Genomic DNA, 24,199 nt, shown 5'->3' with positions numbered 1-24,199 from the left:
TAAACATGTCTATTTCTTTTATTATCTATTCCCTAAAGTCTTTTAACTTAGTTATGTAGGCAGGAATTCTCTGTAGAAATCTTAAATCATCTGTTTGAGTAGTTAATGTAAAATGTATAGCATTGTAGTCTGAAAGTGGACAAGTCATTATAGATAAATCACTTATTTAGAGTATATATTATTTGATACAAAGACCTTAACAATGTTTGTTTGTGTACCAAACCCATATGAATAGTGAGTATAGAATAAGGAATAATGTTCTTTTAGACCATGTATATCTTTAAGGTTCATCTGGTTTGTAAAGTCGTTTAACTTCTTGGCTTGAGATGTTAGTTTTATTTTATCATTTTTAGAAATATCATTGCCTGATAATAGGCAGTCAAAATCACCTGTTGTTATAATTTCCCCTTTTGCATTTAAAGTAATCAGGTCCAGATATTTGTCAACATATTTAGTACTCAGTCCTGGTATCCAGTATGTATTAATCAAAGTACAATTCTTCCTATTGATTTCCAAAATGACCATGCTTAACATCCCATCTTTATGTGAAATTATAGCTATAATTCTTGGCAAGTTCTTTCCCATAGAATAAGAGTGCCTCTTCTCTTAGTCTTAAAACATGCATCACTCAGAATGGTATAGCCATTGAATGAGTAGTTTGTAGATCTTTTTTTAATAGATGGGTTTCCTGTAAAAAAAAAAGATTATCTGGGCTTTGTGCATTTTGATATATTTAAGCAAACCAGCTCTTTTCACATTATTGTTCAAAGCATTAATATTTAATGATAAGCACTTATAAGCCAATGATTATAATGTGTATGTTATTACTAACTGAAAGACCTTTCTTCCGTGTTGACTTGAAATCTACTGAAAACATAGTTATCATGGATGCATAACTACTTTCAGAAACCCAACACTATTTACAAACACATACATTAAACAAAGTTTATGGTTTAGTTAAAAAATTAAATAAACCATACATCCACCACCTCTCCAATACCAAAAAACACAAATTATCCATCTCTGCTTAGAATATAGTATAAAAACAAAAAAAGAAAAGCATTATTAAAGCAACTAATGAAATCTGAATCCATGAAATATACATTAGAATGAGAGTGTACACTATATCTGAAGCTATATGAATATGTCAAATATGATAATAGCACCTCTAATATGTAGATATGCCAGAAATACACATCAGATCAAAGTGTGTATAAACATTAGAAGCTGAAGGTGAAAAAGATTGTCAATATTTCCAAGACTTTTCAAGAAACATCAGATAATTTAACCATTTTGTCAGTCATCTAACATTTTTTATTTAAGGATTTGTTGAACGTATACATGTATATATATATATATATATATATATATATATATATATATATATATATATATATATATATATATATAAAACACATTACAATCTATTATATTTTGAAATTATACACATATTACACATATGTATTAACAATATCTATGTTGATGTCTTTCATCAAGAAGTGAGTTGAGAGAGAGAGAGAGGAACAAAAAGGGGGCCTCTCAACCGTCTGTTTATTTACTAAAGGTTTAGTTATGCAACATAAGTCTGATGTTAATGTGCATAATGAGTTTTCTAATGCAACTCCTAGTTCCCTTGATGTCATTTAGTTACTAATAGTGTCATTAAATCTGCAGAATATATGAATCTATAAGAAAACATAGGCATTTTCAAAGGAGTCAAACACTTTTATCAGAACTAATGATTTACCATTTAAAGTATCTAAGTGAAGGATAACAGAATTTCAAGAGAAAATAATTCTAAGTACAACTATTTAATAAGTTCAAAAGGTCAAATGATGTCATCACTATTATTTCCTCAAACTGCAGCTTCATAAACTTGTTACAAAGTATCTAAATAGTGCACAACAGAAGTTGTCTCTAGTGAAGAAAAAAGCATTTTCGGTGGGAAAATCAGCTCTTGAAGCTTTTAGCGTTTACAGAAAGCAAAAAAAAAAAAAAAATGCTCAAGCTGCCTTGTCTGTGGATGTCATGAATCTCCACAATGAGAAGTCACACAGACCACCAGTTTCCTCACAAAACATTATGAAAAAAATAACCCTTTCATATAAAAACAGCTATTCAGAAGCAATAGCTGCCTAGAATCAGAAATCATATTATAACATTTCAGCCATTTACCCACCAGTTAACCAGACCAGAGAGAAAAAAAAAAAAGAACCTAGTATATATATATATATATATATATATATATATATATATATATATATATATATATATATATATAACTTATATTTAGCTATCTATAAAACACCATTCATGTACTGTACTAATGTTTATATGTATCTAAACTAAGAGTCTAAAACATCTAGTTAGAAACACTAATCAGAAACACCTTGTTACTCCACCAGTAACTCACTCAACAAAATGCACTTTGGTATTAAGTCAAATTACACTGTTACCAAAGAATTAGAAGACATACATCATTTGTAGTTATTTAAAAGGGAAAAGTATGTAAAGTACTTATAATGGGAAAAGAGAGAAAAGGAACATTGGTAACAAAAAAGGATAGGAAGAAAGAAGAGAGATAGAAAGAGAGATAGAATGTTATTTAAATACTTAGTACTATATGTAATAAGAAGAAGTAGATATAGAAAGGAAAAGAGAAAGCTAATAATAAAAATGATTCACATTACCTTACAGCATATTTATTTATTATTTTATTTTACATTTGTTAACCGGGATTGTCTGACTGAGCAAAAGCCCTTTTTCAGCAGAGGCCCAGGGAGAAAAGCTCCAAAACATAGTTACAATAGGTTTTATAAATATATATATATATATATATATATATATATATATATATATATATATATACCATTACAAACACAGTTAACATTATAATCATTCATAATAAAACTTGTAGAACAGTTATCATATATATGCAGTTATAATTATCTATAAAAATGTTATGAAGAATACCTCAGCAAAAGGAAAGGAGATAGTGTTAGGTAAAAAAATGATGAAGTAGACTAGTTTAACTTGTAAATGTTTTGGTATAGAGAAGAAGAAATGATAGTAAGACAGAGGAAGTTAGGTTTGTTATTTAGTGACGGTATATTCAAGGAGGCTGAGAACAGGTACAAATCCAGTGACTTTTTAAGTACTCTTTAGTGGCTAGTTTGAATACTTTATAATGTGAAAGTGATCTAACTTCTTGTGGGAGTTTGTTCCAAGCAATAGAGGGATGGTAGCAGTATGTAATGGCTCCTATTTTGGACTTGGGCTTGTAAATTTGTAAAAGGTCTTGGCTGGAGCTCCAGAGTAGTCTGGATAGGACATAGTGAGAGATTATGGTGCCTAGTGCTGGACAGTAGGATGGTGAATAAATAATGGAGTGTATAATTTGGAGCTGAGAGCGGAGTAGGAGGTGTGGTAGTTCGAGCCATTTTAGATGTTTGAGAGAGATACAGTGGTAAGATTTGTAAGTTTGTTGTTCAGCAAATCTGGCAATTTTGTGATAGGTTGATTTGAGTTTGCCAAGTAAGGTGGAGTTAAGATTTGTGAGTATTTGGAAGCAGTATGTTAGGCATGGCAAAAGATAAGTATGTGTGATTGTAGCTCTAGATTCAGCGGTTAGGAATTTTTTATTTCTGTAGAGAAGTCCTAGTTTTTGATGAGTTTTCCTGATACAGTTATTTATATGGAAGTCAAATTTTAGCTGATCATCTATGGTTACACAAAGGAGTTTAGTACTAAAGTCAGCAACTATGAGAGTCTGATTTAGTGATTTTATTTGAAAAGTAGATTCGATAGAAGTAACAGTTTTGGGGAGAAAGAGTAGGAATTTGCTTTTTTTTTTTTTTTTGGATTAAGGATAAGCTGATTATTGGTGAGCCAGGTTTCAACAGAGCTGAAAGAAGACTGGGTAGCTGTTAAAAGTTCAGAGGATGAATTAGCAATGGTGATAACTGTGGAGTCATCTGCATATTGGACTAATGAGGACTGTGAACAAGAGGAGTAGAGTGAGATGGTAAAGATATTGAAAAGTAGTGGTCCAAGGATGGATCCTTGGGGAACACCCATTTTCACTGGAAGGGGAGATGATAGTGAGGAGTGCCATCTTACTGACTGCTGTCGGTCAGTGAGATAGTTGGAGAACCATGCTATTGTTGTAGTAAAGAAGTTGAGATCAGAGAGTTTATTCAGTAGCAGAGGATGTAAGACAGTGTTGAAGGCTTTTGAGAGGTCAAGGAATAAGCATGAGATAAGTTTATTATTATCTCTAGCTATAGAAATGGTGTTGAGAAAGGAAAGTAGAGCTGTAGTGCTGCTATATTTTGGTCGGAAACTGTGCTGAGTGGGAATGAAGAGTGTGCCCTGTATAAGACATTGCATTACTTGTGTATGTATACATATTTCTAAGACTTTAGACAAAGGGGAAAGGATAGCTATTGGTCTGAAGTTTGAGAGTTCTGTGGAATTGCCACCTTTGTGAATATGTATGGTGTAGAATTGTTTCCAGATAGCAGGTGCTTTAGCTTCAGAGATGAAACGGTTGATTAAAATAGATACTGGCAAAGCAATAGAGGGAGCAGCAATCTTAAGAAAATAAGACGGGATACTATCAACAGAAACTGAGCATGGTTTTAGTTTGGAAAGAATGGTTTTGATGTAAGCAGTAGGGACTGCTTTAAGGAAAAACAAGTTTGCAGAGTTCGCTGTGGGTGGATGTTCAAAGCAATTTGAAATATTGTTACTGAAGTATTTTAGATTAGGATTAAAAAGTTTGGCTATTGACTGAATTAAATAGGCACTGAAGGTGTTAGCAGTCTTTTTGGAAGATTTGTCAGGAGATGGATTAGGTGAAACAGGATATAGACTTTCCAGAATCAAATAAATTATGATTCATAAAAGAAAAATTAGAAGAAATTTATTCATTTGTTCTTTAGTTTCTTAGTTTTGTTTGCTCCTTCCTTCACAGACCATCCATTTTTTCTTGCCCGTCTCTTCAATCTCTGAGATGACCTTTCCATTTCTTCTATGTCTGACAGTATTTTCTTCTTTTGGATAAATTCTACTGCTTCTTGTAGGGAATCAATGATCTTCACCCCTTCTGGCAAGGTGGTTTTTATTCTTGCAGGAAAAAGAATTTGAGCTTTAATATTGGCTTTTTTCAAGGACTTAATTAGAGGAACACACTCCTTTCTTCTGGATATGACTGTAGAGGTGTAGTCATTGTCAAAACTAATAACTTTTTTACCCATCTTGATAGGGGAATTAGTCCAAGCTGATTACAGCACTAAGTCCTTGTCTTGCAAGGAAAGAAATCTAACTATTACAGATGTGGGGTTAGATGAACTCAGAGATGAAGCTGAATTTGCCAGGGACCGATAAGCCCTCTCAATTCCAAAAGAGAGTGATTCAGGCATGTTTAGTGCTGATGAAAACAACTTATTGAGGAACTGAATCATGTTAGCACCCTCATCTTTCCCAGGAATTCCATATATTCTTATGTTATTCCTCCTTGATCTACTTTCAAGGTCTTCCAATTTCTCAATCAGCCTGATGTTTTGTTTCAGAAGAAATTCATTGTGATGTTCATTTTCTGTCACTCTAGTATCTAGGTCAGTTACTGTCTGCTCTAAGGCAAGAATTTATTCAGATGGTTTTGTTACTATTTCATTTAGAAGTTCCAGTTGTTTACTGCATTCTTGTTTGATAATAACCATTTTGTTTTTGAATTTGTCTATTGTTAGTGACAGTTCTTGGATGTTTGTTATTATAAGATGTAGTTCTTTCTTCACTGCGCTTTCCTGGTCTGGGTTCTTCGAGTTGCTTCTCCAGTAGAAAACTTTTTGACAGGAATAATTAAAAAATGTTCTTGACTATGTATTAATTTTTAGAAAATAATAAAAAGAGTCTATGTTAATCTAACTTTTAGTATAATTTTAGTTGGATTTTTCTAAAAATTAAAGTATATTTCCTGTCAGGATATTAAAATCTAAGCAGAGCTATGGATTTCTGCTGCTATCAGACTGGCATCTTGGCTCCACCTTCAAAAGTATTCTTGATTAACTTAAAAACTTAAGCAATACATATCTCAATAACTTTAACTGTAACCTGACAAAGGAGTGGAATCTTTCCTGTCAATGTATTAGAAACCCTAAACATTTCAAGAAATTTAAGACAAAAGTTGAAACTAACATTCAGTAGTGTGGCAAGGGTGGGTCAAAGGGAACAACCATCTTGGGCACAAAGTATAAGTTGGGGTGCAACCAATTGATCCTGACAGTGTGTACTGCCTTTTAAATGCTGGCATTGCATTTATCAGTCAAACCTGAGTGCTATAGCACTGTATGTGTGTGGTCTAAACTGTAGCAACTGCTTGCTACAAATGTAGCAAGTGGTTTGTGACAATATAAAAGAAAAAAATTGTTCTCTCTCTCTCTCTGTTTTTTTTTCTTTGTTTTTGTTTTTATTGTAATTAAAACTAGAGTGTTATAATGCTCCATGTACTGCACAAATGGTAGCAACTGCTTGTTACAAATTTAGCAAGTAGTTTGCTACAGTTTAAACAGAAAGGTATTTTTTCATTTGTTTTAAAGCTCAGTCCAATAAAGGACTCCTAAGAATAGCTGTATTGTTATTCTTTTCAACTAGTTTCTTGCTTTGAACTTCAATATCGATACTATGAACTCATTATTTGATGCTCTGATTTCTTGACTAGTGGTACAGTGCTACTATTCAAATATAACAGTAAAGGTCTGCTCTCTTCATGCAATGCACATTTTTCCAAAGCATGTGATAAAATGATATGGTATTGAGGACTGTGTTTCCGTTTGCCCACTCCAATAGAGCCTCAAGGCTGACTATATAGCTTAGCAAAAGACTAACACACCAAGTAAAATATTGTAATGAACTGAAACATTCATTAGCCACTAGTTAGTACTATGCACATCAACAGGTACACTTTTTTTGCACACTGTATTGAATTACTAAATAATAAATCATGAAGTAAACTTTTTAATATTTAAAAAAAATGAAGTACGTGTGTTCATAAGTTTAGTACATTTCTCCCTAGATCTCCCCTGGAAATTGGTAATGCTTCATTAAGACTGACCCATTTAACTCAGTAACTGAATGAATGAATGAATGAATGAATGAATGAATGAATGAATGAATGAGCCCACCTAAGTCCAGCTGCTGTGCCCCTTTTATTGCTTAATAAGGAACAGTCACTAATAGCAGTATCTCAGTAGTAGGAATATCCTGTAGCCATGCTAGTTTTGCCTGAATCCCATGACTGCTGTATTTTAGGAGCACCAGCCAAATGTTAAAACTGACATGACTCCATGAGAGACTTTCTGGTGCTTAATGCAATCTCCAAGGACTGGAAAAGTTGGAGTATGAACTCCCTTGCCAATATTAATAACTCTTAGGTGGGGACCCCATACTTTGAAAAACATTTGTACTACAAAACAGTGGCAATCCTCTGTATACCTAAATCATCACAAAAGGTAAACTACTGTATAGTGGATAAAAAGAAAAAGTTAAAATGTGACATCACATGGTGAGTTTGTCAACATTGCTTTTTTACATTACTGCTTATGGCTATAGTTTGAGTTTCAAGCAACAACCACCTTGCCAAATGACAACTCATCTACCTTTTCTAGATGATTTAAATAATATAGATCAATACACAAGCAACTAAAAGTTCAATTACAAATGCTTATAATGTTTTCAGATGATATAAGAATAGTATTTTGCCTTGACAACTTTGTGAAAACATGTACAGAAGGAAAATTAAAACATCCAGAAAATAGCAACCTGGGAGTGGACTGTAATATAAAGGTATCATTAACAAATGAGAACAAACTTAGTAAGGAATAGTTTAGAATGCTAACACTAATAATGAAAACTGCCTTGATAAATGGAAATAAAATTCAAGTAATAATTCAGCTTGCAACTCCTGTAATAAATGACAGATGAGGAATGACTGGCTGGCCCTCAAAAAGTGTTGAATCAGTTGTCAGAAAAACAAGAAAACTGCTTCACTTCAGGATTATCAAATGCTATATAAAAACATTACACTGCAAGTTTATATATCCATTGTTCTGAGGGATGTATGCGCCTCCATGAAATTGACTGCAGTTGTACATGGAAATGCATGCATATTTGCTGACATCATCAGATCCAAACATGGTGAAAGTTATAAACCGGGGAAAAAAACAAAAGGATTACAATGACATCTTTCCTTAAACTAGCAAAAACATTTCAAAAAGCAGTAGGTATGGAAATCAAACCGGAAATGGACAAAAACTAGAAGAAAGTGCCAAAAACAAAACAAAGAATATAAAGATTATGGCAATAACAAATGGAAAGAATACTTGAAAGCCCACAGTTATAATGGCAACTAAAGAGAACTGACTGATGCAAAATGAAAGTTTTTAAACAGATAAAGGAGCAAAGAGACTCTACAGAATACTTTTAACTGCAAACAAATCAGTTACCTGTGCAGATTAGTTACTAGCAATAAAATGCACTTAAAAACTATGCAGCAGGCAATACAAAGTGCTATATATAAATTGCTAGAAACAATAATCAGTATAAATAAGCCAAAAAAACAAGATACTTATATATCTCAGATCAGAGTTGTAGTCAACGCCCCTCGTCTACACTGCTCAGTGTGTATAGACAGAAATCCTCTCAAAGTTCTCTCAAATATATTGATGTCAGACTGTAATGTACCAATATTGTTGCACTTGGTATTACACAAACCCTACAACATGCAGATGGAAACTTCAAACAATATAATGCAATAGCAATACTTTGTTAAATGTTTGGCTTCTATTGGACATATTACTGCAGTGATTCACTGGATCCTTGTGTGCAGTTTCCCATTTCTTTGTAGTCTATTTACCCCAAAACTAAAACATTTAATTATGAAGAAAGGGTTCTACATGGAGAGGGAAAAGGAAAAAAAAAAACATTTGCATTGCTACTTCTTAAACATGTTCAGCAAAAGCTAACAAAGCATTTAACTGTGGTTTCCTATTCTTGTTCTTCATTGACCTGTTTAGTTGCTGAATCTTCTACAAATCCTTCTGGAATGACAAAACTAAAATTATAGTTAATTGGTATACCTGTATCTAATCATTAGGCTAACATTTTACTGCTACAAACTATGTCCCAATATTCACATATGTATAAATCATTTCACATCCAGCATTAGAGCAGCTAACTCCCCTTTCTTCCACCCCACCTCTGCAGGCATCATTCTCTTTAATATTTCTTGTTCATTCCAGGTTAATTTATACTTCAGATGGCTGACATAGCCAGTGAGTGTAATTAAAAAAAAAAAAAAAAAAAAAAAACAGAATGATGGCTTCAGAAAAACAATGGTACATACCTACAGAGATGCTATCTATAGACTTGAAGCAGATCTCTTCCTATACTTGCAGTCAAATGTCATGAGGAAATCAGGTGACTCTACTGTTGGGTGTGCTCTTCAAAAATCCAGAAAGATTAGAAACCCTTTACTTAAACACTATGCAATGACCTGAAATTCACCCAAGCCCAGCTCACATGCTTTTTTTCAACACTCACCCTTCCTTGACCACCCTGTTAAAATAATAGTGGAAATAGAAAAACTAGAGAAGTTTAGCATCAGAAAAGAATATAATGCATTGCCATTAGGAAACCACGGTCACCATCCTTGCTTACCCTTGAGCCCAGTGAATTAATCTCTAATATCTTTGCTTCTGTGAACCTATTGATCACAACATTCTTAAAGATCTTAGCTGGTTGACCAAAACAGCTGAAGGATTGCTTGCTTCTTTTGCATCTTAAAAAGGCTGCTGTTTTCCCATTTATTTCTTCTTAGGTGATCCAGTCAACAAGATACATGATATATTTTGATTTAAACGTAGCTCTGTGCCTTATGTGTGTCTTTATCTTGTGACTATTTTCTCCCCTACACAAGGGTTGCTGTCAGGGCTGCCATTTTTCTGAGACTGCTGTTTTGATCTTGAAAAACGTTCCAACTCTTGATTAAGTATTATGGCCTGACAGTCAGTGCTCCAAGCTCCCTCAGTAGGATAATTACTTGCTGGAGCAATTTCTTTGCCATGAAGCAATGAAGAGATTTCCATTAGGAAAGCGTCAGCTTCTTCAAGATGACCGAAGGAAAGGCGGCTCGTCTATAAGTCACTAGGAAATAAAATGTTAGTGCCATAAATCTTATAGTATTTGCACATGAAAACATGTTTGTCCCCATGTGTGTCTCTCTTCCAAAGAAGATGTCTACTGTGTTCTGGATTTCTATCCAGTGCACCCATTGCAGAGCCATACCAAGGATATATGGTACCCTGTGCAGCTCTCTGGTCTGACATCCCCACAAACTCTACATTGAAGAGTAAAAACAAAACAAAAAACATTCTCTCAAAAAAGCTATATTAAACTGTTTCCTACAATTGTAGCTTTCTATAGTTAAAATACCACACCAAGCAAAGCACTTCAGTCATGACCAGTAGTGCATTACTGCACATTGGCATTCGCTGACTGTACCACCTAACACCTAGCTCCCATGCAATGTATACCGTATTTGCCTGCACCCAGAGCAGAATGTCCCACCCTTGGCACACTGCTGATACAATGTATTTGAAAGTTGAAATATTCAGGAATATCAGAACTCTGTCTAAGCTGCTTTTGCAACATGTTCCATGCTTTTCTGCCTTCTATGTCCTTTGGTACTCTGATAATGCTCAGGCTGTACCTGTGCAACCTGTCCTCTGATAATGCTCAGGCTGTACCTGTGCAACCTGACCTCTGATAATGCTCAGGCTGTACCTGTGCAACCTGTCCTCTAGTAATGCTCAAGCTGTACCTGTGCAACCTCTCCTCTGAAAAGCATACCTTCTAGTTTGCTCAGGCTGTACCTGTGCAACCTGTCCTCTAGTTATGCTCAGGCTGTACCTGTGCAACCTGTCCTCTGATAAGCATACCTTCTAGTTTTCATCACAGATTTTAACCAGTCCAGCTCCTACTTCGTCCGGCTTAACACTGTACTATATGCCCTAGTATAAAGTGGCTATGGCCTAGTTGTGGCTCTTTTACTGGTGCAATCTCTCACTGAACATTTCTTATGCCATCCATAAGGGTCAACATCTCAGGTAATAGCCCACCAATAAGTCAAATTTTTCACCATGTCAACAGAATTGACATTCACATGTAGAATATTCCTTCAAAGAAAGCAGCAATTCCATATAGCATATTCCCCTCCAACCCCCCCCCCCCCCCCGTGAGAATATCAAATTTAAAATTGGCTGTTGTGAACCATCTTAACTACGGCTGACATCTTATGAGGACTCACTGCTGCTCACATACAAGATAATTAGTCTAAGTAAGAAAAAGGCATTGCTTGTGTATCAGTCAATAACAAGGCAATTTGCAGAGTGCTATACACATGTATAGTCAGAGCTCATCCAGCTATAGGCGATCTAGCCACCTGTTAAGGGCCCATGTTGGCTGCGGGGAGTGTGCTTTGCTTAAAAAATATCCCATCTAAATAGCTGCAAAAGCCTTGCACATCACTGAGACTGACAGCACAGAAATCCTTGCTTTAGAACATCCTAACACAACATCTATGTGGGAGACTTTGAGTAGCATGCAGAAAGACAGCCCCAGAAACCCTTGTGTTACCACAAGGGAAAGTTTGAGTACTACATCAGATTGGCAGCAGAGAAAAAACACAACAGGATTCATGTCCTCTGCCAGAGATATACTGTAGTGATTTCAAGCACAACAGATCAGTTTCTCTCACAGTTTGTGCACAGGAACAAAAGATTGTTTTATTTACAGCAGTCTGTGTGTATGAAATGCTCCTATTTAGTTATGGGCCTTGTTAGAATCAAACCCTGTACCTTAGGTACAGGGGGTAAAAGCCTTAACCTAACTGATAGACCCAATTTCATCTGGTAAGAAAATAGATGTTAATGTAGAACCTGTTGATCTGTTAACTGTTTAACTGATTTAGAGTAGTCTGACAGACGACATAGAGAGGTCAAAAATGAGATGAATGTGTCCTGCAAACGTAACACACACCCCACACATAAAATAAATAAATAAAACAGTATGCTATACGCAGTAATGTTTCTGAACTATTACTTGTGAATTTTTGAACAAAAGCTACTGCTACAGCATTTAAATTGTCCGTAACTGTTTTGTTTTATTCACAGCATTAAAGAATGAATTATTTCAATAATGACCTGAATAGTTTAACAAACTCAACATTTTGAATTTTAGTAATATTTTTTGCAGTACATTCTTTACAGCCTTCAGGAAATGGAAACGGTTTCACATTTGTCAGGTCATATAGTCTGTATTATTTAACGTGATGATCAGAACCATCTGACCTTCAGCATCCTCTATATAGTTATTGTTGGATATTACTGAGATGGTCTTCCCTACAATATCAGATTGTAAGGAATTCTGCATTTAGTTAAAAACTAAGTCTGCCAGTTAGCACTGAGGACAAACACTCTAACTTGTTAATCAGCTGCTTCACATGGCAAGGGTGTAGGGCTTGAATCTTTCCAGCTTCATTTACCTAATGTTGGAAACTAAGCAAGCTGCTTAAACAGAGAGTGCTCTGGAGCAATTCAGAATTTGGGCTAGGCTCCTTAATGATATCCAGTACAACATGCTTAGTAACTAGGAACCTGTTTTTGTCATTTGCCAGCCATTCCCTATGGCATAGCTGATATAGTTCAGGGAATGTTACAGCAATATCACAAACACATCATTTTTAATGCAACACAGGCAATTTACTCTTCAAGTTCAGCAGGCACTGCATCTGTAGATAAAGCATTTAAACACAAAGTTGTTAGCTAGCAGAAGCATCTGCATGAGTAATAACTTTTTTAATGTGGAATTATTCAGACAACTTTTACTTCTGTGTATATTGCCTTAGGAAATGTTATCAGGTGGTTGATACTTCTAATTTTTTTAAAATACTCTTCTATTTAAAATGTACAAGCCAATGTTAAATCTTATAGTATGATGCTAGTGATCTTCATAAAGTTTCATGTAGTTCATCAAAAAATACAAATAAAGTACACGTAGTTCATTTCTCCATATCAATAATGGGTGCACAGTAAACAAAGTGGTTATAACTGCTGCTGGGGAGGCCCTCTATAGATGAAAGTACCCTATGCTCGTATCATGTGATGATATTAATCTGTCTTTGCAGGACTTTGTGTGTGTGTGTGTGTGTGTGTGTGTGTGTGTGTGTGTGTGTGTGTGTGTGTGTGTCTGTGTACTTTGGCTACGGTATGCTTGTGTAAAACAAATTTGAAATATGTAACTTTGGTCATTATTATTGTTTTTTTTTTTTGGATACCGACATCTGAGAAGGATGTAGTCAAAGTAGCTATAACTGCTGATTTTCGGGAAAGTCAGTGGTTATAAATCTACACAACATCTGCCACTGGCCAGTTGCATTTTTAATGACTATGAGTTTCAAGGGAAGAAATGTTTACTGTTCCTAATGCTGTCTGTTTACAATGCGAGACTGATTTGTCTTATTTTCCTTAACAAAAAGCCATCAGTGTTTCTGCTATAAAATTTGAAATAAAGCTTTTTTTTTAAATCAAGACTCTGTAACATTTTAAAAGTAAAGAAGAAAACAGAGTGTGCAGTGTTTGAACAGTGTAGTAATGGGACTGAAATACTGTGGGATGGGGGGACCTAGTCCATTATCCTGCCTAGGGCCTAGTGTGACCATGATCCGGCTATGGATATAGTTTTCACGATTAATGGAACTGCATGTTCTGTCTTTGCCATTTTTCTCTTATTGATGACCTCTTGGCCTGCTTTGTTATTTTCCAATAGTACCTATCACTTCATGAGGTGAGTCCCACTTTGAGGGGAATATAACTCTTATCTCCTTTACTGCTAAACATTTTCAAGGTGGTTATGCCCCCATGACAGACTATTTTTGTTATTTCCATTCCAGTATACAGATGACTGTATTTGCAAATGCGTTCACTGGCTCTAATGAGATTTTAAGAACGTTATACTAGAACAATGATCAATAGAATGCCCAAAGATTATGATCTTATCTTACAGGTAATAGATTACCTGAATCATACATTTTAAATAGAATATTTTATTTTTTAATGTCATTTGTGTACCAAAACCTTTAAAAAGATGGGAGGAGGTTCAGAAACAGTGTACGGTATAATCTAAAATTATGCAGTAAGTGATAGCATGTTGGGGGGGGGCAATAAAAAGAAACTCAAGTAGCATGACCATGATACGTGAGGAAAAACCCATTAAGTATGTAAATGACTGCTTAATGGAATGAAAATGAGTATCGACTTGTAAATGAAATTAATCATGAACAAATGATGTAATCAAACTTGACTGAGTTAATTCAGAGATGTATAAATTTATGTCAAATATCAGGTATATATATATATATATATATATATATATATATATATATATATATATATATATCTCAAGTCCAAGATTGCACTATAGGCAAAGTCCCCCCATCCCCACTGCTCCCCGACCTCACACATAGGTAGCCAGTAATTTTAAAAAGTTCACTTTTGATGATCTAAATAGGCTTTTCAAAATTTTAAAGTAAAACCTAATATATATATATATATATATATATATATATATATATATATATATATATATCATGCATTGCACTAGAGGAGGAACAAGGCAAATTCCCCTATCCTTGCTGCTCCATGATCTCTTACAAATTATAGTGTATAATTTAAATCAGTTCATTTTCAATGACACATTGACAAACTGTCATACTCCCCTGCCCACATATGGAATCAGAGATGGGAGGGAAGGGTTGCATGGACTTCCTATCCCAGTGGATTGACTTTTCAGCATCTGACAGGGAACACAAAACGACATTAGAAATATCACAGGTGTGGCTTCATGAATATTACATTAGATCTTTGAAGTTTAACTACAGCACATGATGGAACATGTATGGTTTCATAGGACACAAAGAAGAGAGCCACGACTGTGTGTGCATTCTATGCCATAAATAGCCTGTTTCCCCGAGATCCTGGGTCCATTGATCACATCCACACTGCCATCAAGCCCCACCTACATCTTGTATTTACTACTCCCAATTTATCTAATTTACTATTGGCTTCTGTCCTCAGCATGATCCTACCTAGAAATAACAGCTTCTCTATCATGTTTCCAGATTTTTTATACAATTACTGGGAGAAAACACATTCATCCCCGGCCATATATTACACATTGAAAAGCTATTCACTTGAAGCACAAGGAATAGAAAAATCAATCCATTCTATTTATTTAGTACCTTTTAGAGGGTCACAGTGACACCAGAACCAATCCTGGCAGCCAATGGGACAAGGCTTTTGAAACTCATTCTGTATAGGCTACCATCATTTGTACTCACAAACTAATTAATACACTACATGCACAGATGCAGGCCTGCCTTACATCCCCCTTTCCTGAACAGTAAAGCATCAATCAAGTTAATAACTCAGTCCATATACCAGTCAAATCAAATTATAATAATGTGTAACTTTACTTTTAACCTCCTAACCAAAACAACCAATACCTCATTAAATGGCTAGCTGACCTAGACTTAACCCAGCTAATTTCTGAACTTACTAGACCAAACAGCAAGTAAAACAGACACTGTCTTCTTAATTTGCTGTCACAAACATTACAAACATGTACCAACCCCCTACAAATTTCAAATATCGTAGTTTTCCCACTCTCTCTCTCTCTCTCTCTCTCGGTGATCTCTACCAAAAAGCTACGGCACTTAAAAATATCATACTTAACTGGGTAACTAAGTTAATAACTTTCAGATCTAAAATAGCTTCAAAACACATTGCATACACACGCACACACACACACACACAAACACACCAAGACTGGACATCAGTCATATCTATCCATGACCCAGAAAAAGCTGCTACATCTGTAACAACCTCCCTTCTTTCGAAGCAAAACAAAACAACCCATTAACCACTATGTCTGGACTCCACAAACCAAAGGAAAATAAGGGGTTAAGCAATAAAATTGTATTGCTGAAACTTAGACCCAGGAAAATCATGGAAGCAAAGCAATTCAACAGAATTAAAGGAAAACATCATTAAACTATGGAGCCTAGCTAAGAAAATCATCAGATGACATAATCCCTTGTACATAATTGGAAGAAAAAAATTAAGAGCTTCTGCTGCAATGCATTCATAATTCTCAAGGCTATCTAACTCCAGAAAGTTTATCTTAAAATTTCTCCAGACTTCCCTACCCACACTTAGTACTAGCAAACTCTTCAGCACCAGAAGCAACCCCCCCAATCTCTTTCTATTCTTCACCTTTAAGATAATTCCCACTACTGAAATCCTACTGAAATCATAAACATAATCAGCAAAGTCCCAGCAACAAACGAGGTCTGAATGCCTGCAATCCTTGTTCTATACATCCGCATTCTTTACTTCTGCACAAATATCCTTCCCAAGATATGGAAGGATGCTATAACAAACCTAATTCCAAAGTTAAATAACCCATAGACCTTCTAAGACTTCAGATCCATTTAATTTCTCTCTACATTAGGTTAAGTTCTGGAAAAACTGGGCCTACAAAAGCACAATGCAATATATCTGGGCATGTACAGATGCCATACCAATGCCTATTGACAAAAGAAAAGTTACAGAAGGAACATTTATAGACCCAATCAAACATTTAATATGGTTGACCACCTAGTCATCCACACTGACCTTCTAGTCTATGTTATTTTCCAAGTCTCTCGTGGCTTCTTATCATTCCCATTCTATTTTCATGGTTCCTCCTCATCAGCCAAAGCTCTTCCACTCAGAGGAGTCCTTCAGGGCTCTCTTCTTTTACTATATATTTATATTATCAGCTTAAAAGCAGACCCCCCCCCCATTCACAAACCCTTCTGTCTGCAAATGCTCTGGTCATCTACAGATAACATCATTATCCTCAATATTATAAAAAAAATGAGCAGGACCTACTTATATCAATAACTGGCATAAGTCAAGAAAACAACTACTAAATCCAAATATAACAAAAAAATGTTGTTTGGAACCTCCCAACATGGACAAGAATATGAGTACACACATCGATACCTAACATGACAAGCTGAGCCTAAAACTGGCATTTCATCAATGAGGTTCAATATGCAGGTCTACATAAGAGTTCATCTGAGCCAGCTCTTCCAAACCTTGGCAATGTACTGCATTTCACCAAAGTATACAGTGCTCAGTACTGATGATGGCTGGGTCACTTATCCCTTCTCAATAACTGTTCTTGGATTTAGGGTATTTGGGGTAGTGGTGTATTTACAATGAATGCAAATGTGGCTGGCTGCACAGTGACACAGAAGTTAGTGCTGTTGCCTCATAGTGCTTGGTTCTTTTGTTTAATTCTCAGTGAGTGAACAGTGTGCTCTGTGTCTGTTTGCTATAGAGGGGTGGTGTTATCACTTCTTTGTTATCTGATATTTAATAGCCTAGAGGGATTCCTCTATACTTTAAGTGCTAGCCACAAAGTTTGATAACTCATTTTATGCTCAACTCCTGAGAGATTTGCTTGGCTACAAACATCTGCATTAGAAGCTGAAGCTAAGTGAAACTTGCAGTAGTGTATTTTAGTATTCTCTTAAGTACAAACTTGCTTTTTTAAAAGTACTGTATTTTCATTTTTTTCCTGTTTCCTAAGTATGTGTTTCTGAACAGTGTGCTCTGTGTCTCTCTGCAGTTAGTTCCCCACCCTTCCTCCATGTTCTTGTGTTGGTATTAGTGTTGCTGGCTCTGGAATTGCCTGCCCCTCCTGTAAGTCTGTATTAGAACACTCCTCCTGGGTCCATCTCATTTGCTCACTTAGCCAAGTACAGTTAGATCATATTCTGAGTCTAGTGTTCACTCTACTTAATATAGAGAGTAGGTTTGAGAAGGCCCAAAAAAAAAATTTATTTGCTTTTACTGTATTTGTCTTTCCTCCTACATTATTTTGCTTTTCTTAAAAGTACTCAATTTTATTTATTCTGCTGCATTTATTACTGCTTGGTAGTAGCCTGATTAAATTGTAACTGTTATTCTACGTCTTTTGGTTTAAGCACTTGGGCTTCATACAGGTTGTTTTACATTAAGAAGGTTTGTGGTCTGCACTGTTGTGGCAGGACAGGTAATTTACATCCTTCTAAGCTGGGAATTGGCCAGTGTCTGCTATTCTAAAAGTGTATTAGTTCTGGCTTAAGCACTTGGGCTTCAGGCCAATTATACTACATTAAGAAGGTTTGTGGCCTACACTCTTGTGGGAGGAGAGGCTGGATTCTACCCTTCTGAGCTGGGAATATCTGGTCACAGGCTTATTGTGCCTGCTTATTTGAACTGTTTCTTTCGGAAATTGGTGCGGCTTCTTGCTGTAGCATAGACTAGATTCAGGCCTGCTGAATCTTGCTTTGTTTGTATAACGTCAGCACTGATCCAGGCTATCTTTTTTGCAGAAGGTTCCCCTGCACCCTAGTAAGCAGGGGTGTGCAGTTAGAACTTGTCTGATTAAAGACTGCTGGAACAGGGCTCAGTTTTGAGCTTTTTTTTCTGGTTAATTGGGTAACTTGTTTAAATCAGTTTGTTCATTTTCTATTGTTTTATATATATATATATATATATATATATATATATATATATATATATATATAAAATTGTACTTTATTCATCTGCTTTTACTGTATTTGTGTTTCTTCCTACTTTATTACTAGTGGCATTGACTACAACTCTAATCTGCGATATATAACCATAAATATCCTTTTCTGTGCATTTAAAGTGTTTCAGTGTATCTGCTTTATTTTCTAAAAAAAAAAAAAATATATATATATATATATGTGTGCTTGCTTCCCAACTTTCTAAGCTAGTATAGTCCAGTTTTCAGGTTAGTGCTGAATTCAGGGCTGTGTTACAAATCTCTGTGGTTGCCCATACCTTACTTGGATAGAAGGAAGGAAGTTCTCTGTTCACCTGTGAGAGAGAGGAGCTTTGAGCCGCCTGTCTGTCCCTGGAGGAGTGGTTTCAGCCCAGAAATTAGTAGTTTATTGGCCATTTTGGGCTAATTTCTATCTCTTTCATTTCCCTGCTATAAATACCGTATTTGCCCGGTTTTGCACACTGGGCAGCACCGGTTAGCTAGGGTAAAACTATTCCCAGCTCCACAAAGTCTCCTCTTCAATTTTTCCCTTGGAACTAGACAAACTTTCAACTTAAGCACTCAAGCCACTCATTTCTCAGCCTGGCACTTACTCAAAACTTATAGCAAGCACTTATAAACCCTAGCACTAGACCTTCCTGTACTGTACAGAAGGACAAGGCTCTCTATTCGACCTTACCAGCCATCCAGTAAAACAGTTCACTGTCCCTATCCAAGCATGTCCAAAGGGCAGTTTCAGGTGTACTCTCCAGTCCAACTGGTGAACCTGGGCATTTTGAGGCAATGTTACAACTGCCTCATGTACACAGACAACCCCCCCTCCTCCTACCACCAAACACAAATACATGCGAGAGATGCAATTATACAACCAAACTGGAGGCTAAGCTCTCTCAACTCAAGACTGGATCAGACAGTCAAGAGGAGAAGGGAAATACTTGCATCACACCACCAGTCTCACATAAACCCATTAAAGCAGCACTGGAAAAAAGCACACATAAATACATAAAAACATACTCGGAGGCTCGAAATAAAAATCTGCAAAACCAACAGAGACCTCCAAAGCAAACATCCAAGCAACCTCCATCCCCCAACACAAACCATGAAACACCTACTTCACAAAACCAGTGTGCCATGCAATCACAGCCCTTAAGGCAAAATAACATACCCAACATACTAGTAATAGGTGACCCTATAGTCAGGCACACTGATGTCCCACTCACTAGGCTGAACAAGGAGAAGGTTATGCCGGTTAGCTAGGGTAAAACTATTCCCGGCTGTAACGCTGAGAGAAGAAAGGAGCGACTTTTGAGATATTAAGTATTTTGCTTCAGATTATTTGTTAAGTTTTTCTGCATTGTCACCTACTTTTGAGCATTTTCTGGCTTGTTAAACTTGATTTCTGTGTTGGTAACTGCATTTAGAACACAACCTAGAGCTGATTACTGAATTTCCTGCCTGTACTTATTTTTAAAATCGTTTTTTTTTCTTAAAACTTGCATTTTATCTGCCTCTGGCCTAGCACTCAAGTGTGGGGTCATTTACTGCACTGTTCTAACTTGTTGATACTTGTGAACTTCTGCTTTCCTTAAAAAAAAAAAAAAAAAATCTTGCTTTTTTCCCACTTTTCAGAGATTTAAAAAAGTTCAGCTACAGATTTGCTGTTCTGAACTGTTTGTAAGTTTCTTGGAGGCCATTGTTTGCTTGGGCTAAAGGGAAGTCTCTGTGTTCATCAGTGGCAGTGATAAATATTGAGCAGCCTGCCTGCCCCTGTGGGAGTGGTTACTGCCTTGAAACTGTAGTTTTATTGGCCATTTTGGGTCAATTCCAAACTCCTTGATCTCCCTCTCTTAAAACCCTCTTTTGCGCGGTTTTGCACGTTTTTGCGCATAGCGCAACATCGGGCAGCGCTGCCTAATTGGGTTTAAACTATTCCTGGCTCCACAAAGTCTGCTCTTCACTTTTTCCCTTAGAACTGCTCTATCTCTCAAATTAAACACCATATTCTCATTCTAAGGCCCCTCACTAGTCCAAATAAGTAATCTTACAAGTTAGCACTAATAAAGCATAAGCACTACTTACTCTTATACTGTCTACGATTACCTTGTCCCCTATTGGCCCATTTAATTCAGTTCCCTATATTACTCTAGCATGTCCAAAGGTCAGGCAATGGTTTCCTCTCCAGTCCAGCTGGTGAATCTGGGAACTTTGAGGCAATGTTACAACTGTCTCATGTACACGGACAACCCTCTCCTCCTCCAAACAGGTTCAAATATATGTGAGAGATGCAACCATATAGCCAAACTGGAGGCTGAGCTCTCTCATCTCAAAACTGGTGTAACCAGTCAGGAGGAGAAGGTAGCCTCACACAACACAATTCCAGTATCACATAGTCCCACCACAACAGCGAACCAAACACATAAAAACACAAAAACATACTCGGAGGCTCTAAATAAAAATCTACCTAAGCAACAGAGACCTCCAAAGCAGACATCCAAGCAAACGCTACCCCAAAACAAAACACGTACAACGCATAGCACACAAAGTCAGTGTGCCAAGCAGTCACAGCCCTTAAGGCTGAATATCACACCTGATACCCTTGTAATAGGTGACTCTATTGTCAGACACACTGACGTCCCGCTCACCAGGCTGAATAAAGAGAAGGTCACAGTGAGCTGCCTGTCGGGCGCTAGGATCCGCCACATAACGCAAGCACTCAGGTCACTCCAAAGCAAATACAAATATGACTCAGTCATTGTACATGCTGGCGTGAATGACCTGAGATGTACCTCCCTCGACTACATGAAAAGAGACATAGAGGAGCTCTCTGATCATGTAGCCCAGGCCGGTATGACCCTGACCTTGAGCAGCATCTTATCCTCACCTAGAAAGACAAAATGATTGATTTTAACAATTGGCTAAAATTTTGGTGTCATTCAAAGGGGATCCAGTGTCTGTCAGCCTGGGATGACATGCTCGACAAGCCACGTTGCTTCGCTAGGGACGGCTTGCACCTGTCACCCCTGGGCTTTCGGATATTGGCAAAGGCTCTAGCCACCCCCATAGTGCCTTTTTTAGGCAAGGTTCAAAAGTCAAAACCACCTCCATAGACAGCACAAGGAACAAGAAACTAGGGGTAATGCTGCTAAACACCAGAAGTCTTAACCTCAAGATGCATGCACTTGAATCTCTCCTCAGTATGGAGAACATCGATATCTGTGCAGTGACAGAAACCTGGTTCAAGGCTCCAGAAAGCACCCCAGCACTACCAGGTTATACCTCATATCATGCTTTTCGGCCTCAAAACCCAGACCGAACCACAAAAGGAGGGTGAGTTTCCATATTTATCAAGGATATCCACACCTCCAGGTTAATGGCAGTGCATGAAGTATCGGAGACCATCCATGTGCAACTGACAGTGGGCAAGACTGCTTTTCAGTTTACAGCATCCTACAGACCACCCTCTCAAAGTCAGGAATCCCACTCAGCTTTCCTGAAAACATTGGAGAACACTAAGATCTCTCCGAACACCATTATATTGGGCGACTTCAACTACCCAAACATAGACTGGGAGCATTACTCGAGCCCCAGCACCTTAGCCCAAAGGTTCCTGGAATTTATAAACTCAAATGCTATGGAACAACTAGTCACCACTTCCACAAGAGGGGAAAACATACTAGACCTAATCATTACCAACATGGGGACTCTATGCTCCATACCAGAAGTATATCCCTCATTGGTAAGATCAGACCATAAATTCATTTTACTGGATATCCACATCCCGACCCCACCCCCAGCCCAGAAAACCACAGTGAAAAACTTCTCAAAAGCGAACTTCACACTTCTCAAAACTGAAGTGGAGTCCTTCAAGGCCCCAGGGCCAGTGGAAACTACGGCCCAAACTGCAGAATCCTATATAAATGCATTCTATGGACATCTCCAGGAATGCATGGATCATGCTATCCCAAGCAAAATCAAGACCCAATCATCCAAAGGCAGGCGTCCAGTCTGGTGGACCCCAGCCATAAATAAACTGTACAACAGAAGGAGGAAGCTACTACATGATAGAGCAAAATCCCTAAAAGGGAAGGCAGCTCTGATCAGTACTAGCAAAAAATTACGATCCCTCATAAAATCCTCCAAGGCCAGCTTCGGGCGAAAAATTGCACAGGACACTAAAAATAATCATGAGGCTTTTTTCAGTTATGTTAGGAACCTGGGATGCAACTCCCAGACTTGTTCAGAGTTGATTCTAAACGACAAAAAATACACTGAACCCACAGACATCGCCAATATCCTGGCAGACAGGTTCAGTGCAAACTTCTCCACCCCCTCCCCGCCAAAAGAGCAAGTATCTATCCCGGTAGAGTGCAGCCTCCCAAACATCTCTGATGCTCAGGTGAAGGCCGCCCTCTCCAAAGCAAAAAACACTGCTTCCATGGGACCAGATGGCGTCCCGGGTTGCGTCCTACATGAACTCCAAGAAGAACTAATCCCTCAAGTAAAACTGCTGTACAACCTCAGCCTCACTACAGGATATGTGCCCAAAGAATGGCGTACAGCAACAGTGGTCCCACTCCACAAAGGTGGCGCTTCTGCGGACCCTGGAAACTATCGCCCCATAAGCCTGACTAGCCTAGTCTGCAAGGCTATGGAGAGGATCATCATGGAACTCATAAACAAAGACATTGGGGACCTACAGACACTAGATCATACCCAATTTGGCTTTGTCAAGGGCAGATCCTGCCTTTTGAACCTGGTCGACTTCTTCGAAACAGTCACCAAGGCCATAGATGAAGGGAAGGTAGTCCACACAGCCTATCTGGACCTCGCAAAGGCATTTGACACAATACCCCACTCGGGCATCATAGATAAGCTATCCAGCCTAAATATAAACCCCTATATCACAAGATGGGTCGCAAACTGGCTCAAAGACAGAACCCACAGAGTCAGAGTTGCTGGAGCCATGTCAGACTCGAAACCGGTCACAAGTGGCGTCCCACAAGGTTCTGTCCTGGGACCTCTCTTGTTCGGTATTTACTTTTCTGAGGTACAGGCCAACGTGGGAGGACTATGGCTCACTAAGTTTGCAGATGACTGCAAACTGGGCACCATAATCGACTCTCCAGCTGACACAAACATCCTCTAAAAAGGTCTCGCAGAGATGGATAACTGGTGCCAGAGCCATGGTCTAAAGCTAAATGCCAAAAAGTGTATAGTCATACCCTTTGGCAAAAACAATTGCCCACAAATTACCACATAGGTGGTAACCCATTAAGTACAGAGAAAGTAATTAGGGATCTGGGGACCCAAGTTGATAGCAATCTCTCCTTTGACAACCACATTGCCAAAGTGGTTAGAAAGACCTTCTACATAGCCAACCTCATCATGAAAGGATTCACATCTAGATCAAGAGAGGTAATCGTGCCCCTTTATTCATCCCTCATTAGACCCATCATAGAAT

General features: G+C 37.4%; 1 long non-coding RNA gene across 1 annotated transcript in view; it reads right to left on the bottom strand.

The window, feature by feature from the left end:
* The window catches only part of LOC122793276, a 1,105,234-nt gene that overhangs the window by 1,024,524 nt on the left and 56,511 nt on the right, over positions 1-24,199 (bottom strand). The gene's annotated exons all lie outside the window — the stretch shown is intronic.

The sequence above is a fragment of the Protopterus annectens genome, chromosome 2.part0, assembly GCF_019279795.1.
Source record: "Protopterus annectens isolate FY-2018-M chromosome 2.part0, PAN1.0, whole genome shotgun sequence".
NCBI lineage: Eukaryota > Metazoa > Chordata > Ceratodontiformes > Protopteridae > Protopterus > Protopterus annectens.
Note: the sequence above shows the minus strand (reverse complement) of the source record. Positions and strands in the feature narration are given on the sequence as shown.